The 19,448-nt window shown below is 44.3% G+C and overlaps 1 long non-coding RNA gene across 3 annotated transcripts; it reads right to left on the bottom strand.

Annotated features, from left to right (window-relative positions):
- Positions 1-4,734: 4,734 nt before the first annotated feature.
- Positions 4,735-18,822, bottom strand: LOC116586926. 3 transcript variants are annotated; one of them, XR_004284207.1, is made up of 5 exons: positions 18,604-18,822; positions 18,151-18,306; positions 7,804-7,910; positions 5,259-5,339; positions 4,735-4,818 (listed from the first exon to the last, which is right to left on the bottom strand). It is a non-coding gene; the product is annotated as an uncharacterized LOC116586926 (long non-coding RNA). The 3 variants fall into 3 exon arrangements; XR_004284209.1 differs by having other exon boundaries at positions 18,222-18,306; XR_004284208.1 differs by lacking the exon at positions 18,151-18,306.
- Positions 18,823-19,448: the final 626 nt, after the last annotated feature.

The raw sequence follows: 19,448 nt of genomic DNA, 5'->3' as shown, positions 1-19,448 counted from the left end.
ACCAGACGAAATATGTGTTAATCAACCGGCAAGGCTTTTGGTCAACAAGAGGCCGTTAGTAGTTATATTTTTAAGGGGAGTCCTAAGTACGACACAGACTTCCAATTGCTCAGGGGTTGGCACCCCTAAACCCCACATTGTTCAAGGGACATTGTGCGTGTTTGGTTTTATTGAAGAGACACACGTGTGCTAAGACTTGGTATATTGAAAAAAATGCATAACATTTTCTCAGTTGCTGGAGAAGTGTCAATATAACTTGCCCAAACTACCGTAACTGCTAGGCTTTTTCAGCGGAAGGAAAAATAAAGGTGCAGGAGGAGAAAGAAGGTTCTGCAAAGCCTCTCCTACTGCTTGCCTGGCAGCCAACTCAGAGCAGCGCGCTCTCGGATCACTCCGGGGAGCCACAGCTCAGATGCTTCCAGACGAGCCCTACCATCACAGAGGATGTGGACTGGAAGGCTTCAAACTGCCTGCAGGAAGGCATTCTGAAACCTCGCTCCTAGGCCCTTCATAACAGCGCCGGTGTGGGACGTCACCGCTCCGAGGTGGTTAAGCTGTCTGCCGAGTCTCCCATGTCCTAAGTCGTGCCTCCTGACGTGCACTCGAAGTCTCATGGGGCAAACAAGGTTTGTGCTCAGGAGCTCCAGAAAGCCGATGCTCTAAACCCGCCTGGCTGGCCGCTGTGCACAGCTCCCTCCTTATCAATCCTACCTTTTCCTCTGTGTCCCCATCTCCCCGTGAGATAGCAAAGGCAAAGCTAATATTTGAGAGTCATCAGCTCCAGTGGAAAACATCTCTCCATGTTGCCTTGGTATCGTGACAGTCTGGGCTTATCACACCCCTCAAAAGTGTTTAGCTCCAGAAGCCAAAAGCTAGTGCTAAATAAGGGGCCAGTCATGTTCCAAAGGTGCTGGAAGGTACAGATACTGCTACAAAACCAGTGAGGCCTGAGGTAGGCCATATTCTAGCATTCCAGCTCTTCGACTCTCTGATCCCAGACCATCAGGCCCAGACCCTGGCCTCCAGCTCCTCTATCCTTAAGGCCTTTGGAATCACCTGGCCTTCAGAGCACACCTGGACCTGGCCTTGGCTTTGGCTTCACTCTTCTAACTTCAGCCTTGGGGTTGCCACAAACTGTGGGCGTTTGGCATCTCCTGAGGTACTGACCTGGTCATAGTTCCTGACTTGGCTTTTGCCTTCGGGACAAGGTTTTTCACATCCTGCCAGCACCTGCCTGTTTACAGTAGTATTATTTCGGTCTCGGTCTCGGGACTGACAATTCTCATGACCTTGAAGGCTTAATTAGGCAGACAAAAGGAGCCGGGACCACCGTTCTCACCTTCTCTCCTCACAGCGGCTCCCCTGTTCCAGCCTGAGGGCCTCGCTTGCAGCTGGCAGTCGCCCTCTGCACCTGTGTCAGCACCATCATCACCAAGGGTCAGGACCTTTCCCTCGGGCCTCGAGTTCAGAGCCCAGCTCGGGGTTAGAAGTTCAGGCTCTGCGATCAGTTTGCTTCTGTGCATGTCCAGCTTTTCTACTTATTAACTACATGACCCAGGGCAAGTTACTTAACACTTACTGCTTAGGCTTTCTCCTGGGTAGGACAGTACTCTCGGCGGAGGCCTGGCTGGCTGCCCAGCCCAAGTTTCCGTCCTCTCCCTCAGTGCACAGCTCTGAAGTCTTTAGGCAGCTCCGTGCTCAGGCTAAACAGTAAAAACCAAAAGGCTTCCATTTCTCGGCCAGTCCTGCTGCTGGGAGCCTGAGTCTGCTGGGGGCCCCTAAGGAAGCTTTTCTCTCCATTTATGAACACTTGGGCTCGTCATCTCTCTGCCGGGATGCCAGAGTAATGCCTGAATCGGTTCAGCCGCTTTACACCGAGGGGCTAGAAACCACACCTAAGCCTGCGGAACAGGAAACTAGAAAGAGCTGGAAGCTTGATGATTTCTCAAGCACCTGCGTCAGCCCCAGACGGCCCGCCCTGGACTCCTCCTTCTGTGAGGAAAAATAAGGCCCCACATCCCTGTGCTGCTGTGGCTGGGTTTCTGTTGCCTGACAGCCTCCTACAGCTGAGGTGAGGATTGCATAGGAAGATACACGTTTGCACCTAGCACAATGCCTGATTTCAGTGTTTCCGTTTCACAAAGTGTTTCTATTTCAAACCCCTCCTCCAGTCCCCAAGGCCCCGCAGCCCACCCGCCCGGGTGAGAGCTCCCCACTCAGTGAACCCTCAAGGTTACATTCTGCACTGGCTGAGCCTTAGGTCCCTTCCACTGCTGTCATTCTGGTATTGTTGTTATTGAACTTGTATTTCCTAACTTTTCTGCAGAGGGATAAGATGTTATGGGGGGAATGCGTGATGCTCCCAGGTCTCCCCGCAATGCTTAGCCCAGTTCTGTGTATACAGGTGCTACTCAGGGAATGATCAGTTGTCTGCTCAAGAACTTTAGGACGGCTGAAGCATTTGAAAGGTTGTTTTCTCACATTTTTGTTGCACTTCACGGCCAGATTCTTTAAAACTAAGGAATTCTCTTGAGGAATCATAGCACCAGGAGGTTTTTATGAAATTATCTAGGTAATAAACTTTCTTTTTCTTTAGCTTTTGGCTACTATAGAACCAATACTCTTATCAGTGGAAAGTTTTGAAAGGCTTACTGATTCAACATAGATTTTAACAGTAGCATTAGCTATAAATACATATTTGCTTACTTATCAAGTGATACAATATTCCAACAAGCTACCCTCACCCCAGGAATCAGACTATAAACAGATCTAAGAGTGGAGGAGAAAATGCACGGTCCAGTGAACTCTTCGGACCCTGTCCTCTCCTTCACTGCCCGGGTGGCCTGCATGACCCTGAGTGTGGCAGGTCCCACCTGCTTCCCCATATCTCTCGCCCTATGCATCTCTTCTGTCGGACTGTTTCTGAGTGAAATCCTTTAATTAAAAATGAACAATCCAGTAATAAAATGTTTCTCTGAGTTCTATGAACCATTCTAGGAAATTAATCAAACCCAAGAAGGGGGTTGTTGGCACCTCCACCCTCAGCTGGTTGGTGAAACACAACTTGTGATTGGCATCTGAATGGGGGAGGGGCATCTCGTGGGACTGAGCCCTTCATCTGCCGGATCCGATGCTATCTCCATGTAGACAGTGTCAGAATTGAATGATATTGTAGTACATTCTGTGGATGTCAGGGAATTGCTTGGTGGTGCAGGGAAAAGACACAATGGAACTGGGTATCAGAATTATACCCTGTTATATAAAAGTGGTATAAAAATAAAAAGTATGGTTGGGGCGCCTGGGTGGCTCAGTGGGTTAAGCCGCTGCCTTTGGCTCAGGTCATGATCTCAGGGTCCTGGGATCGAGTCCCGCATCAGGCTCTCTGCTCAGTAGGGAGCCTGCTTCCCTCTCTCTCTCTCTCTCTCTGCCTGCCTCTCTGCCTACTTGTGATCTCTCTCTGTCAAATAAATAAATAAAATCTTTAAAAAAAATAAATAAATAAAAAGTATGGCAAAAAATCCTAAGAAACCCCAGGAAGGGAAGACATGGTATTTGTAGTATTTTGGTCAATGTCCCCAAGATGTGGTTTTTTTAATTAAATCAACAAATAATAATAATTATTGACTATATAAATGCTGATATTGGTCTAAGCACTGGATATATATTAAAAAGAAAAACTAGAAGAAAACCCATTCCTACTCTTATGGCACTTATTATGGTCTAATGGTGGAACAAAGGTCAGTGAGGGCTATGTAACAGAGGATAGAAAACAGGGAAGGCAGCTGGTTCATAGAGTTGGTGAAGACTCCCCTGATGAGGTAACAATTGAGCTACAACCCGGATGAGGTAATAGTAGGAGTTAATCAGATGTGAAGTTGGAGGAAGCTAGCAGAACAGGAGCAAAGACCTATGGTGGGAGAAGCAGGGCAGACGGAAGGAACTGAGTAAAGCCTGTGTAGCAGCTGGAGTGGGGGCAGCAACGAAGCAGGGGCCGTGAACCAGGGCCAGACCAGGCCAGACTGTGTGGACCTTGTGGGAGTCTGTGAGTAACACAGCAGAGCCGGATTTTCAAAGATTCCTTTAGTGCACAGTGAGAAGAGGATTGGAAGGCAGCTAGAGTGGCTGATGTAGCCTAGACAGTCCAGAAGAGCTTCTCCAAAGGCCAATCGCTGCCTTTTCAGCCATCAGCCCTTTCTTGAGGGTGCCCAGGAGCTCAAAAGGGAGCTTGGAGGGACCATTTACACTTGGCCGGAAGAGTTTGGGGCTAGAGGAAAGGCCAAACTCAATTTAAAGAGTTGTTCTAAGGTTGTTTTTGGACTCCTGTGTATCCTCCTCGCTTTCAAGTGAGATTCAAAAGTCCTGCCTTGCCATCTTGGTGACCACAAACGCATGGTATATGCAATTTACTGTCCTGAGGAAAGGGAGTCCATTCTTTTCCCCTAAAGTCATACAATTTAGAGTCCCTATGAAAAGCAGAGAAGAGACGGATAAAGAAGGATCAAGAATCTTCAGAGGGTTCCGTGTTTGTGTTGGGAAAGGATGTTTCACTTGAGGCATTTGTGAGTTTGGCTCAATAGCCTGGGGGGTGGGGCCCATGACTGGCTTTCTGGGAGATTTCCAGGGACTCCCGTCTTCCTGGGTTTCCTGGAGGCACCCGGCTACAACCCCCCAAGCCTGGAGCCAGGGAAGTGTGTATTTTGGTGAAAATAAACACAGTGTTCCTCAGAGCTGAAGACTTCACTCAAAATTTTATTTTCACTTGCTCCGAGAAAAGCTTAGAGGTTTCCTTTCTTGATCTTAGTCCCAGGGCTAGGTATTCTGGAAAATATGAGGAAAAAAAAGTTCTGCCTAGCAGGTAGAGGCCTCTAGGGAGGAAAAATAGTATGTTTCTTTTCATCTTCTTTTTCCCTGAAGAAAGCTCCAGGAAGCAGGCTTGCAATCAATCTCTCCAGCATTCCTGAGCCCTTGGAGAATGCACACTAGTCATTTTATAGTTGCACAAGAAATGTCATTTTGTCCAATACTGAACACCACAGAACCTGGTTCTGCATAAGATGTTAAAAGCAGGTGAACAACAAAAAGCAGGTATTCCTTTTTCCCTTCCTTCCTTCATTTGTTTAAATGAAACAATCAAGCAGCCACCCTTTGCAACATGATGGAGATCACAGCAGTGCATACAGGGAAATGTTTCATGAGCTCTGAGATCTAGGTCCCCAGGAGCAAAGGCCTTGACCTCAGTCTGAGCCATCTGACTATACCTGCCTCAGACGCAGTTCTCATGGCTTTTTGAAGAAATCGGTCTTTTTCAGGCCCAGGCATTCTTCCCATCCTGCAAACTCCTGCAAACAAATCTGTCGAAGGTCACAACAATGTGGATATACTTAGCACTACTGAACTGTACACTTAAAAATGGTTGAGATGGTAAATTTTATATTATGTGGTTTTTTTTTTCTTTACCATCATAACGTGCTTAAGGTCACAGAGCTAGGAATTGAGAGCAGTGGTTCCAAAGTCCCTGCTCTTACCCCCTACCCTGTATGACAATTCAGCCTTCAAGCTTACTCACTCACATCATCTTATTTTAATGCATGGCACACCTCACACCATCACTGGATTTTCTAGGTGCTTCTTTATTTCTGTATTTGTTTATTATCTGCCTCCAGCACTAAAATCCGGGATCATGGCCCTTTTATTTCCTTCCGCAGCCTCAGCTTCCGGGCAGGGTGGCTTAAACCTTGGGAATCTTTTTCCCCACAATTCTGAAGCAAAAAGTCCAAGAACAAGGTATTGGCAGAGTTCGCCACCCAGCCTGTGGTCCTTTGTGATGGAAGCCCTGGCAGACTCTACTGAAATCTTTGTAGTTACACAAACAGAATAAAAAGAATTTGCTTAAAACTTTAAAAAATCATCCTTTTATAGTAAATGTATTTTAACTCACCTACAAACAGTTTGGGGCAGGTATGTCCCCCACCACCACCCCACTGAAGGTTTGCCATCTCACAGCTCTTCGCTTGTACGAGAGACTTGTATTAGTACTTATTTTCGCTAACCAGAAGAAATCCAAAGAGGAGTTTTGCTTTTATGGAAAAAGGCAAACAGTGACAATAGCAGACAGCGTCTGTTTTGCAGTGAGTCTTGCAGAGGCGACACAGCCAGAGCGGCAAGTATGGTGCCACCGACGAGGTCCTTCCCTGACAGTTTCGCTCAGCAGCTCAGCATCACGCCTTCGGAACTTTGAACTGTATCTTCGGCATCTCTCTGTTTTACCTTAATGTTATGTATCTGTTAGTAAGATGTGTTATGAGGTATGAGAAAAATCTAGAAGAGGTTATTTTGGGGGTCTGCGAATGCATGACCCCCAAATGTTTCCATATAAATTAATGGTACTTGCTTCCTCGCCTTACAATATTTTGGCTATCGAAGGTTTTACAGAAATGTTCTACTTTCGGATAGTGGGGGAAGCCTCTATATAAGTTTTTACTTCAGGAGTAACTTTCCGTTAACAAAAGATGTGCTTTGGAGAGAAATTAGAAAATAGACATAAGCAAAATGAAGAACTAGAAATCACTCATTATCCTCAACCAACTTACAATGTAGCACTAACAATCTATCTTTGCAGCTCTATACAGTAATGGTCCACCATGTTCTAGTGGATTACCGACTTTTCCTATATATTATCAATGTGACTTTAGTCAAGTCTGACCAAGTCAGAACCTCCATGGGCTCACCTGTAAAATGGGAATAATGGGAAGGTCTTCCCCGGGGTTTTCGTCAGTTATATATAACAAAGTATACATACCTCCCTCACTAAGTGCCTGGTACACAGTAGGCAAACAAAAAAATACTCTGTATATTTTTACATAGCCAGCCTATATTTTACCAAAATGGGTTTATTCTGCACATGCTGTTTTTGCAATCTGGCTGTTCCCATGTTTGGTATAGTTTCCTTACTAGCTTTTTCTAAGTGCCCCACACGTAAGAATGCTTTTTTCCGGTCTCATGGTATTTTTGTTTGAACAGCCTTTCTTCAGGCCTCTCGGTAGAGAGTTCCATGCCATTCTACAACTACTGGCCTTTTAGCAGACTCCTGGTGTTTGGGAGAACTTCCAAAAGCACAGTCAGGGTTGAGAACGCATTCGACTTTGAGACGTCACCAGGCACCATAGAGTAAACAGCCCTGTTCCTGCTGACTCTGCATTTTGCTGCCAGATGCCTTACTTAACTTGTGGGGAGAGGAAACAAAATGGGGTTGTGAAAGGAAATGCTCTGGAGCCCACAAAATGGCAGTAGTCAAGGGCATGTTTGCTCCTCTGGTACTTTCAGTGGTTCCAAGGGTCAGCTATGCCCTTGCCCACACGTCTGAACCAGAGCTAGGCTGCCACAGGGTGGAGGAGACCTAAAGGAGGAGACTCCAGTAGGGCTGCCAAGGGTACCAGGAAACTATCCCCTCACTGCCCTTCTACCGGCACTACCACCAAAAAGGAACCTCCTTCACCAGAAGTTCTGTCCACTGAGGTTTCCTAAAATGCAAAAACACATCAGATTATTTAAACCTGAGTTCTTAGAATAAATAAGTTTTAAGTTCTTTCCCAAAGCGGTTCCTAATGGGGGAAGGGCAACAGCTAAAGAGAACACGCAGCATTTGAGGATAAGAAAGGCACCAATTCCACAGGGGAGGCTGGAAGTGAAGTCCTGTTTACGTCCAACTGTGCAAGGACCAAGCTGTGTTGGGCTGGAGGGTGGCGTGATTGGTGCTCAAGGTCTCTTACAAATACCCTGCAGCTATCATGAGGAGAAGTCTACCTTCGTCCTGGGCTTCAGGATCTCTCCCAAGGACAGGCAGACCAAGATGGTGTCCATAGAGACAACTGGTTTTATCCAAGAGACACTTTGTGGAGTTAGCTTGGGCTCTACAGAAAACAGAAGGCAGAGAGCGCCGTGGGTGCCCACCCATCAGCAGCAGTTCTTTCTTCCAGTAACTCCATCCCACCAAGTCAGCTCAACAAATATTTGCCAGGTGTCTACTGTGAACAGGACATTGCATCAGGGTGGATCTGCCAAATGAAGGCAGTGTCCTGTATTTCGGAGCTCTCTCATGCGGTAGCTACCAGCCAGCTTAAGAACTGGAGGCTGTGAGGAAGTCAGCAACAGGAAGCCGGGCTGAGGAAACCCCATTCCTGCCCCCATACCCAAATGCTCTGCCCATCCACCCCCCACACTGAAAGGAAAGGATCATGATACCGCAGGTGGTCCAGTAGGGATTTTCTGCCGTCCAGCTTTTTTAAAGACAAAGAATCTCTCTAAGGATAAACAATTTAACATGGATCTTTAAATAACCCTAAGAAACAGATGTGACTGTTTATTTCGTAACAGAGAGATTTTGTGGAACAGTATGTTCAAGAATGTGGGCCAATGTCAAAATATTGCTGCAGCTGGTCACATACATTTTAATGCCTTTTTTTTTCCTGATTTTTTTCCTACCACAGTTTGGAAGCATAGAAAATTGTCAACATAAACTTTATGCTATGAAAGTGGCCCCAGTAGAACCCCTAAAATGACACAATTCCCAGAGTATTCCTCACAAGTACAACTAAGCAATCTTACTCACATTTTTTTTTTTTAGGATGCCTGAAGACATGAGTTCATTTCTTCATGTAAAAAATGTACATTGTCCTGGCTGAATGGATCATGATGCCTCCCACGATTAGTGTCTCCTTCCAAAGGAAACTGCCACCTAGAGCCTTGTGCTCCAGGCCATCTGTCCCAATTCTGGCTACACATTAGAATCACTGGAGAGCTTTTTTTTTTTTTTTAAAGATTTTATTTATTTATTTGACAGACAGAGATCACAAGTAGGCAGAGAGGCAGGCAGAGAGAGAGGAGGAAGCAGGCTCCCTGCTGAGCAGAGAGCCCGATGCGGGGCTCGATCCCAGGACCCTGGGATCATGACCTGAGCCGAAGGCAGAGGCTTTAACCCACTGAGCCACCCAGGTGTCCCACTGGAAAGCTTTGAAAACATGTCACTAAGCCCCCACTCCCACAGATTCTAATTCCAAGATTCTAATTCATTTTGGATGGGGTCTAATTACTAAAGCCATCACAGAAGATTCTATTTTGCAGACTGGATTGAAAACCGCTGCTCTACACCATTCCACAGGCTGGAGTGGCCAGGCTAACTTTGATCCCACACTTCCTCCCCCATACACTATCATTTGGACCAATGTATAACACTTGGCCCAAGGACAGCCAATACCTAAGTTGGCCTGGGTCCTTTGAGGTGGCCTGGGTTGGGAGTTCTAAGACCATGCCCAAAGGTAGAGATTTGCTAGGAGAACTCATGGGATCCAGCACATAGGGGCACTCATGGCTAACATGGCTGAGATTTATTACAATGACAGTAAGCATCAGCATCAGATCACAATGGAAAAAGACACAGGCAGAATCTAGAGAAATCCATGCACAGGCTTCCTATGCTCTCTTCTTCTGTGAGAGGACACACATGCTACTCTCTCCAGCACTGAAAAATGCAGTAACATGTGTATGGTGTTTCTGCCCAGAAGAGCTCACTAGAGACCCAGCATTCGACTTTTTTATTGGGGGATGGTCACATCTGCTCTCCAAATTCCACATTTGGAACCACATTCCAAATTCCAGACTCCAAGAAGGAAAGCAGGTATTCAGCATAAGTCACATTGTTTATGCAAACAGTCTAGGCACAGAGAACTACTCTTATCAGTTAGGAGAATATGGAAACACCCAGACACCAGTTAGGCGGCCCTTCTGGAGACAGTCTCAGGCCTGCCCTGTTAACTCCTTTCTGCACACAGACCAAAACAGAAGTGATAATGATTAGCTGGGCTGATAAACTCTGCCTCAGGAATATGACTTGGGAAACAAGAATAGCCTCAGACTGGTAAGTTTGAGGGGAGAAATAACCAGACACAAAGAGAAACAAAGATAAGGGCATAAGAGTCACGGTGATGGCGACACTCTAATGAGAACGAAGTCCAGTATTGAGGGTTCAACGAGATAACCCAGCTATGCGAACTCTTGTTGGTTCTTCTGCTTCCCAAATGTTGTTCCTCTTCTCTCCCTGAAACCTATCACTCCAGCCTCTCCTGGTTTTCCATGCATTTTTTTGTGTCCCTTAGAGTCACTTTTTAAGTTGACCCTCTCTACTGTGGTTCATCCTCCCTATAAACCCCAGTCCCTCAGCCAGAGTTACGTCTTGTTAGCTCTTTTAGCTAAAAGATATTAAGCCCACTCATTGCCTGATACTGACCCAGGACCACCTCAGTTATAGGCAGAGAAAGAGCAATCAGCAACAGCTTCAAAGAAGGGGGGAAGGGCGTGTGAGTTCATCGCCCATACTAGCCTTCCAAAGCCACGACTGTCATTCTGGGCAACATGCTGCCTTCCACATTAGTTGGACTTTTGGCTGAATTTGGTGATACCTTCGCAGAAATGATCTAAGTTTGGGGCATAGACCATGAAGACTTGGTCTTCATAGGCCCAGAATAAAAACAACTGATGAGAACTGTGGTAGAGTTTCTAATTCTACGAACTTCTATTTATGTCTACTTATATCTTAGTTTCATCAGTTAATGTGTAGTTGGACATGTCTATGGACTTCAAAATATTTTTTTAAGTAAGCCGTGTGCTCAACGTGGGACTTGAACTCATGACCCCAAGATCAAGAGTCCACATACTATACTGACTGAGCCAGACAGGCACCCCTCATAATCTTTTTAAGCAGGGAAATAATCACATAAATATTCAGTTCAGATGCTGTGAAATTCAGGCTTTTAGGTCAAAGGAGTAAGTCCTTTACTAGTTTATCTCTCTCCATCCTTCAGTCCATCTTTCCAGTGCTAACACTTTCTGTCACCATTGTATATTCTTTCTATCACCAGTGGTTATTGATTCAAATAAATGATACACTCTTACACTTGGAAGAGACATTACAAATCATATGAAATTCAATCCTCTGGTTTGAAATTGAAAAGCTATAGGCCCAGCAAGATTTATAGACTTATCTAAGGTCTCACAGCTGGTTTAAGCCAAAAAAGAATGAGAACTCTAATCTCCTGATTCACAGGGATTTAATTTATTGCCACTCCAGGGCTCTTCATCCTGGTTTTTTCCTGTGCAGTAGAATTCAGGTCCAGTACTGCAGGTAATTTCAGACTCTTTCTGCAGCTTTTATCTTTTCAAAGTCTGTTGTCACTCCCAGAAAATATTAACATTCACAAGGCTGTGGATCTGTGATTTTGCAATAAGTAAATAAGACTTCATTCTCCAGTGTGCTAATGTTTACAGACTAAGATCACATGTTCCTAAAGAACAGGAAGGTACTTTCAAATTTTGTGTTTTTGAGTCTCTAAGAACAAGTCAGCACAATGTGTTATTTGCTGGAGTTACACTTAGAAGAGAATTTAACATTTACTTACTCATTTACTTTTAAGACTATGTCAAGGGACAATATTCAACTCAAAGAAGGTAAATGTTACCTGCATAACAACTTCACTCGGAAGTTGGGCATCAGTTAATCTATCAGTAATCAATGAAGAAGGACTGAGTTAACCACTGTTAATATCCCAACCCTGTCCCAGGGCTGAGTGTGATAGATGCAAAGCAATACATTCTAAGATACTCTCAGAACATTTAAAATGCAGAAAAGCATCAAAAATGTGCTGAGACATATTTAAAATGAGAAACACTTAGCTCATACAGTAAATCTTACAGTGTCACCAGAACTCAAGTTGAGAGAGATCAGCAGATATAGGGCAAGCCCAATTCATATTTTCATATTCTCTGGACTTGGAAGTTATTAGATTAGAACCCCTGAAGTATAGTAGAAAATAAGCCAACATTGATATCCATCTGATTTTTATTTTTAATTCTTTCATGCATATAATGAGTGTCTATTAAGCACATTTTTATGTGCCTAACAGTTTGCTAGCCATTGCAAATGATTTAACCATGGGCATATTGCTAAAACTCTTTTTTTTTTTAATGTATTTGACAAAGAGAACACAAGTAGGCAGAGAGGCAGGCGGAGAGAGGGAAGGAAGCAGGCTCTGCTGAGCAGAGAGCATGATGCAGGGCTCGATCCCAGGACCCCGAGATCATGACCTGAGCCAAAGGCAGAGGCTTAGCCCACTGAGCCACCCAGGTTTCCCCATATTGCTGAAACTCTTAATGCCTCAGTTTTCTTATCAGCAAAATATGAAAAATGGACTAGATAATACTAGGTCCCTTACAGTTTTTATGTTCTGGGAGTCTAAAATCTCCAAGATGAAGAAATAATTCCTGCTAAGTTCTTACAATCTTTTGGAAGCAACAAGATCTGTGTGCGTGAAATATTTAAATAGGAATATCCGATTTTCAGGGGTTCTGGACCTTTTGCCCTCCTAACACACAGGAGGATTACAATCTGTTTCTTTCAGTGGCTTAACCACCTCTTTGCACAATTAGGAATCACTGGACTTGGTATTCAGATGAATGGAATAGTTGACAGAGGGACTAATGAGCAGAAATGGTTTAAAAATAAATAAATAGGGGTGTCTGGGTGGCTCAGTGGATTAAGCCTCTGCCTTCAGCTCATGTCATGATCTCAGGGTCCTGGGATCGAGCCCCATGCCTGGCTCTCTGCTCAGCAGGAAGCCTGCTTCCCCTCTCTTTGTCTGCCTGCTGCTCTGCCCACTTGTGATCTCTATCTGTTGGATAAATAAATAAAATCTTTAATAAGTAAATAAATAAATAAATAATTTTCTTCTTTCATTCAAGAAAGACTCAACCACTTACTATGTTCCTGTCAGGTACTGCAGATTAAAAACAAACCAGAAATCCAGCCCTTAAGGGGCCTGAAGCATTGTAGATCAACTATAGGACAGGATAGACGACACATATCAGAAGGCCTGACAGGCTTAAACACTAAACACCATTGGATGATGTAACTAGAATCCTAAAAGTATAGCAGGCATCCTAGTTGGTTTCATCTAGGGACTCCAATTAGTCGGTTTCAAAGAAACTTGGTTCAAGGTTCCCAGTTCCCCTACTGACTAACAATGGTAATAATACCCTTAGCCCATTTATTTTTATCCAGCATCATAATTAAGCTGGTTAACTATGTTCAATAGTTAAGGGGGTTTTTTGACACAGAATTTTACAACCCACAGGTGAGTTTGTGAAAAAAGATTTTTAAAAAATTGGATGAAAAGTGACTTGAGAGTGATAATTTGTAGACGATAATAGAAGCCCTTTTTAAAAAGAAGAGTTTGGGGGTACCTGGGGGGCTCAGTCGGTTGAGTGGCTGACACTTGGTTTTGGCTCAGGTCATGATCTTGGGGTCATGGAATTGAGCCCCATATTGGGCTCTACACTCAGCGGAGAGTCAGCGTGAGAATTCTTTTTCTCTCTCCCTCTGCCCCTCCCCCCACTGTGAGTGCACGCTCGTGCTCTCTCTCTCTCTCTCTCTCTCAAATAAATAAATTAAATAAATAAGAAGAAGAGTTTGGCTGAGAAAGGAAGATAAAATAAGAAGGTGGTAGCTGGAAGAAGACCTTGGGATAACAGAGATAGAACTTTTTATTTTGAAAGAAAAAAACCCCAAATATTCATCTTTCCTGTGATGTAGGCTCTAGTAGAGCCAAAGAAGTTGAAAAGACAAGAGAAAAAGAGACTATTGCACATTATGGAAATGGATACTGAAAACAGGAATTTGCAGGAATTTGCCTTCAGCAGATGACATGAGGATGATTTTAATTTTTTATTTTATTAAATGCTCACTCTGCCCGGCACCAGGCATGTTTATCTTATTTTATAGTGACAAACTTAAGAGGCACAAATTCTTTTTATCTCCATTCACTCGAACACTCTGTTCAAGTCTAACGCTGAGGTTTGGAAATTGTTAAGTAACATGGTAGGAATAGAACACCAATGTGAACCTGAGTTTCATACCAAAATCTGCCTCCCAACACCTATGTAAACAGAGGTAAAGAAATGAGACGAGGTGCAAATATTGAGACATCTGTAGATGTTGGGGTAGGAATTTGTGCAACCTTATGTTGGTCAGACTCCGTATTGACCATGAAGTATATGAAATTAACTACAGAGACAGAGGAGTTTGAACAAGGTGTCCAAGCTACAAAGGAAGGAATCAAATGACCAGTCCCAGGGGCAGGGGCAACATTCAATGGGAATTTTCCAGAATTAATGAAAGACTTTCATTTTCAGATTGAACAATCACAATGAATACTAAATTACAAAAGTAAAAATGAATCCACACCTAGACACGTCTGAGTGAAACTGCAGAACACGGTTGATAATGAGATAGATCTTAATAGTGATCAAAACAAAAAGATTATCTACAAAGTAAAAATCAGACTAAAGTAGACTTCTCAACAGGAAAAAACTAAGCCCACAAAATAGAGAGAGTGCTGAGGAAACATGTCAGTTACATTATTATTCAAGAGGAGGAATAAAATTGAATAAAGGAAGTCTGAGAGTGTGTGCCATACACAATGAGTGGCATACTTTTTTCCAATAGTCTTTGAAGAGACCCCTGAAGGATGTACTTTGGGAAAAGGAACTGAACCAGAAAGAGTAGGAATCAAAGAGTCAGGTAAGTACTCAGGTAAATACTCACTGACTCTTTGAAATAAGAACCATGACTGAAGGGGGGCCTGGGTGGCTCAGTGGGTTAAGCCTCTCCCTCAGGCTCAGGTCATGGTCTCAGGGTCTTGGGATCGAGTCCCGCATCGGGCTCTCTGCTCAGCGGGGAGCCTGCTTCCTTCTCTCTCCCTGCCTGCCTCTCTGCCTACTTGTGATCTCTCTCTCTCTCTCTCTCTGTCAAATAAATACTCTCTCTGTGTGTCAAATAAATAAATAAAATCTATTTTAAAAAACATGACTGAAGAGGGGGATCTAAATAAACTTAATTTAAATTTGTAAATTAAAATATTAAAAAATGGAAGTTGGGAAGGTGACTATTCTGTTCTAAAGAATTCTAAAGTCATTGTTTTGACACTTTAGAGGATTTTGTTAACATAACTGTAATTTCAAAGTGAGAGAACTTTAAAATCACAGTTGGTGATTAAACACACTGTAGGTGTGATTAATTTCTACAGACAAAAAGAAAGTTTGGGTCTCTGGGTGGCTCAGCTGGTTAAGCGTTTGTCTTCAGCCCTGGTGGTGATCCCAGGGTCCTGGAATGGAGCCCTGCCCTGCACCAGGCTCCCTGATCATCAGGGAGTCAGCTTCTCCTCCGCCCTTCCCTGCTCCACGCTCCTGAGCTTTCGTGTGCACTGTCTCTCAAATAAAGAAATAAAATCTAAAAAAAAAAAAAAAAAAAAAAAAAAGATCTACAGGAAATAAGTTGACAAAGCAGGAAAGAATGTCCAATGGAAAAAAGACAGCCTCTTCAATAAATGGTGCTGGGAAAATTGGACAGCCACATGCAGAAAAATGAAATTGGACCATTTCCTTACACCACACACAAAAATAGACTCAAAATGGATGAAGGACCTCAATGTGAGAAAGGAATCCATCAAAATCCTTGAGGGGAACACAGGCAGCAACCTCTTCGACCTCAGCCGCAGCAACATCTTCCTAGGAACAATGCCAAAGGCAAGGGAAGCAAGGGCAAAAATGAACTATTGGGATTTCATCAAGATCAAAAGCTTTTGCACAGCAAAGGAAACAATTAACAAAATCAAAAGACAACTGACAGAATGGGAGAAGATATTTGCAAACAACATATCAAATAAAGGACTAGTGTCCAGAATCTATAAAGACGACAAAATATTAATATTTGTTAGCTCCATACGTAAGTGTCTAAAAATTACAATTAATTTTTTTTTAAAGAGTAAGCCTCTGGTGCTTTTGATTGACAGTTTTGACTTGATCACATACTCCATAATCACTGAACCTTCACTGAATAAGGAGGCTAGGCTAGCCGTACTCAGTTTTGTCTAGGTGGGGGCCTCTCTCCTGCAGAAGCAGAAGTAGAGGATATTTTCCTTCCTGATTCTGTAAGTGCCACGTCCCCTGAGGCCATATGAACTTTGAGCAGGTGCACCAGCCTCCTGGCAACAGTCTCAGCCTGTCCCCACCAGTCCCAGTGACCTCCATGCTCTAATCAGGGATTATCACTTAGATTCTCCTGAAGAGTAATCTTAGCCTTTCAAAGTCCTTTCCAGGACTCTGTCCGTCTGCACGAATCATGTTCATGATCTGATTGGGCAATTGTCATAAACCAATATACAGTGGGTCTGCATGGTCTCAGTCATGTTTTTTTTTGGTTGTAAAGATAGATGTTGCCGGAGCCAAGCCCAGCTCTTCAGGACGATGAGAAATGGGCTGCTCGCAGTCTTTGCCAACATGCTGGGTGTGTCCTCCTCCTGCTTGTCAACAATCCCAAGACTGGCCGGAACATGGGACCAAGAGGAATAATACATTAGTAGAATAAGAGACCTATGCAATATCCAAGCTAGTTTTGGGTTCTGCTAGAACAGAAATCAAACTATTCCCTTTGCAGTAATGGCTTAGAGGAGAAAGCAATTTATTTAAAACAGGTTCTTCAAAAATTCATCCAGACCTCTTTTAAGGAAAAATAATTTACAGATGTCCACTACTGGTATAAACTACTTTCACTGTAATGGTATGTTCTCTCCCTTTTCTTTTTCCTTGTGTTCACGGCTTATTGAAATTCTTAGATCCTGAGTTTCTGGGGTTTTTTTTAATTTTAATTTTTTTTAAGATTTTATTTATTCATTTGACAGGCAGAGATCACAAGTAGGCAGAGAGGCCGGCAGAGAGAGAGGAAGGGAAGCAGGCTCATCGCTGAGTAGAGAGCCCAATGCGGGGCCCAATCCCAGGACCCTGGGATCATGACCTGAGCCAAAGGCAGAGGCTTCAACCCGCTGAGCCACCCAGGTGCCCCTGTTTTGTTTTTGTTTTTGTTTTTTTAAATCAAATTTGGAAAATTTTCAGCGATTATTTCTTTATTTTTTTGATCGCCCTCGCCCCCCCAAGTTAAGCCCATAACAGATAATTGGGTTACTTGGCGTTGTTCCATAGCTCACTGATACTGTTATTTCAGCTTTTCTCCTTTCTCAGGAATCACTGTCCTCCTGTACAATCTGATGTCCAATATCTTAAAATCCTTGTTTCATATGTATTTTTAATCATTTCCAGAAGGAAGGTAAAATTGTCCCTGCTACTCCGTCTTGGCTGGAAAGTGAACCATCGAGAGTCAATTTCAAAATCCTTCTCAAAACAGTGTGGAAGCTTCTCTGTCCCAGAAGCCCTCAGAAGACTTTTCTTTGGGTTCATTGATCATTAGTGGGCTGATATTCACCCAGAACCCATAAGTGTTACAAGGAAAAGGGACTGTGATTTTTCTGCAAGGGTTGAACTGTGCGTCCCACCACTAGCTCCGGCCATGGAGTTAACGTCTCTGTACGCTAGTGACATTTTGTGACAGATCATTCTTTGATGTGAGGGACTGTCCTGTGCATCATCACACACTTAGAAACATTTCTGACCCACCCACAAGTTGTCAGAAGCACCTCTATCCCAATGGCAGCCACTGAAAATGTCTCCAGACACCGCCAGCCATCCTTGCACTGGGTGCAAAATAGCAAAACTGGTCTCTCCTTCTCCCTGAGAAACTCTGTGCCAAAAACTCCACGAGGAGCTGTGAATACGATTATGAATCATGGAGTGGTTACCGGAAGAAGGGCGGCTACCGCAGGGTCCATTGTGATATACACACATTATATGTTACGACCAAATTAAGGGTAACGTGTGATCCCTAGGCACTAATAGTAAGCATGTTACAAGGAAGTTAGAGAATCAAATTAGGTGTGTATACAAAAGCACAATGTAAAGAAGAAAACCCTGTAACACGTAGTATTGTACTGTTAGGTGTACATCATTAGGTCAGAGCTGTACATGCTTTGTTTTTCTTACAAGACTTTAAGCTCCCTATTGCGTGACATCAGCAGCGGGACTCTGTTTGCTTCCCGCTTAGATTGGGGCAGACGGTTGTGAGAACCTGGTTTCCAGACGGTTTCCAGAGAACCTGGAAAGCTGAGGGAAATCGGAAGACCTTTTGGGGAAACATTATTCTGTAATAAGTATCACCTTGCGCTTAAACAGCAGAAGGATGTTCGCCCGGGTAGAAGTTCAGGTATTTGAGACGACGTAGGTGGTACCCGGTGTTTGAGAAGATGAACTCTGGTGCGTTTGGGCTGAGGCCCTGAGGCGCTGCCCACCTGATATGCTCTGATATTCTCCTCGCTGCGGGTAGGGAAAGACACAGTTGGAGTAATTGTCTTTCCAGGAAGGAGGAACTACAGGAAAATAGATCTATATTTGTATATTGAGGAGGGGAGCAGAAAAGAAAGCGGCCCCTATTTCGGACCCTCCCTGGAGGTAGGACTTTAAGGAAGTCAAAGTTGTTTCTTTCCCGGGAAAATCCAGGTATAATTGCTCCTTGTGTTGTGATGTGTGGAGGGATGAAGTGTGCAAGGTCCCCCTGCCTCTCGCCGCAGACCACACCCTGCGACCCTGGGGCCCAGAAAACACCCCGCTCACCCCAGCTTCTTGGCGTCGTTGACAATCACGCAGCGATAGAAAACGACAAGCGGGAAGGGTGACGTGCCCAGCACGCTGGCAAAGCCGGCAAGGGGCACGTCTGTGGTCTGGGATCGTGATGAGCTGGGCTCAGCTCCAGCCGTCGTCTGTCTTTGTAGCCGCTGTCAAGCACGGTGTGACCTTGCAGACACACGGTGTGTCAGTTTGTGTAACGGCAGCCCGTCGAATTGTCCGTTTCACCTCAGCGGCAATCCTGTGCTCCTCCACTGCGTGTGCGTCCCACTCAACCTCCTGTAGACTATCCCAGATAAAAATATGGTGAGAATTTCTTTCTTCCTCCTTTCTTCCTTCCTTCCTTCATTTCTTCCTTCCTCCCTCTCTCTCCCTCTCTTTCTCCCTCCCTCCCTCCCTTACTAATTTTTTCCTTTATTTTATTTTGTTTTACTTCATATGTCCCCTATGTTCTTCACGTGCAGAACATCCTGTCAAGCACTGTGTCCTCCCTGTCCCACAGCGCACCCCACCCCCTTATCCAGGAGCACAGGGAGCTTCCAAGAAGTAAATGAGGAGAGAGACAGAGCAAGAACTCTAAGAGTCCACGAGCACCACCGCCTGCTTGGTCCTGTTCCGTCCAATGATGGCTTGTCCCTGCTCTGAACAAGAGTTCCCCGTCCCAGCTTTTCCATCTCACGGGCACGGGTCCACCCTCTGGGGCCCAACCAGTTTGTTCTGCAAAGGCTTGAAACCCTGCCAGGGTATGTTGTTTAGACGGATTCCTGCCTTCAACACACACTGTCCTGAAACCAGCCCTGAACCAAAACCCTTAGACCCCTGCATTGAGCCTA

The sequence above is a fragment of the Mustela erminea genome, chromosome 3 (assembly GCF_009829155.1).
Source record: "Mustela erminea isolate mMusErm1 chromosome 3, mMusErm1.Pri, whole genome shotgun sequence".
In the NCBI taxonomy this organism is placed as follows: domain Eukaryota; kingdom Metazoa; phylum Chordata; class Mammalia; order Carnivora; family Mustelidae; genus Mustela; species Mustela erminea.
The sequence above is the reverse complement of the archived record's forward strand: the minus strand, read 5'-3'. Positions and strand labels throughout refer to the sequence as shown.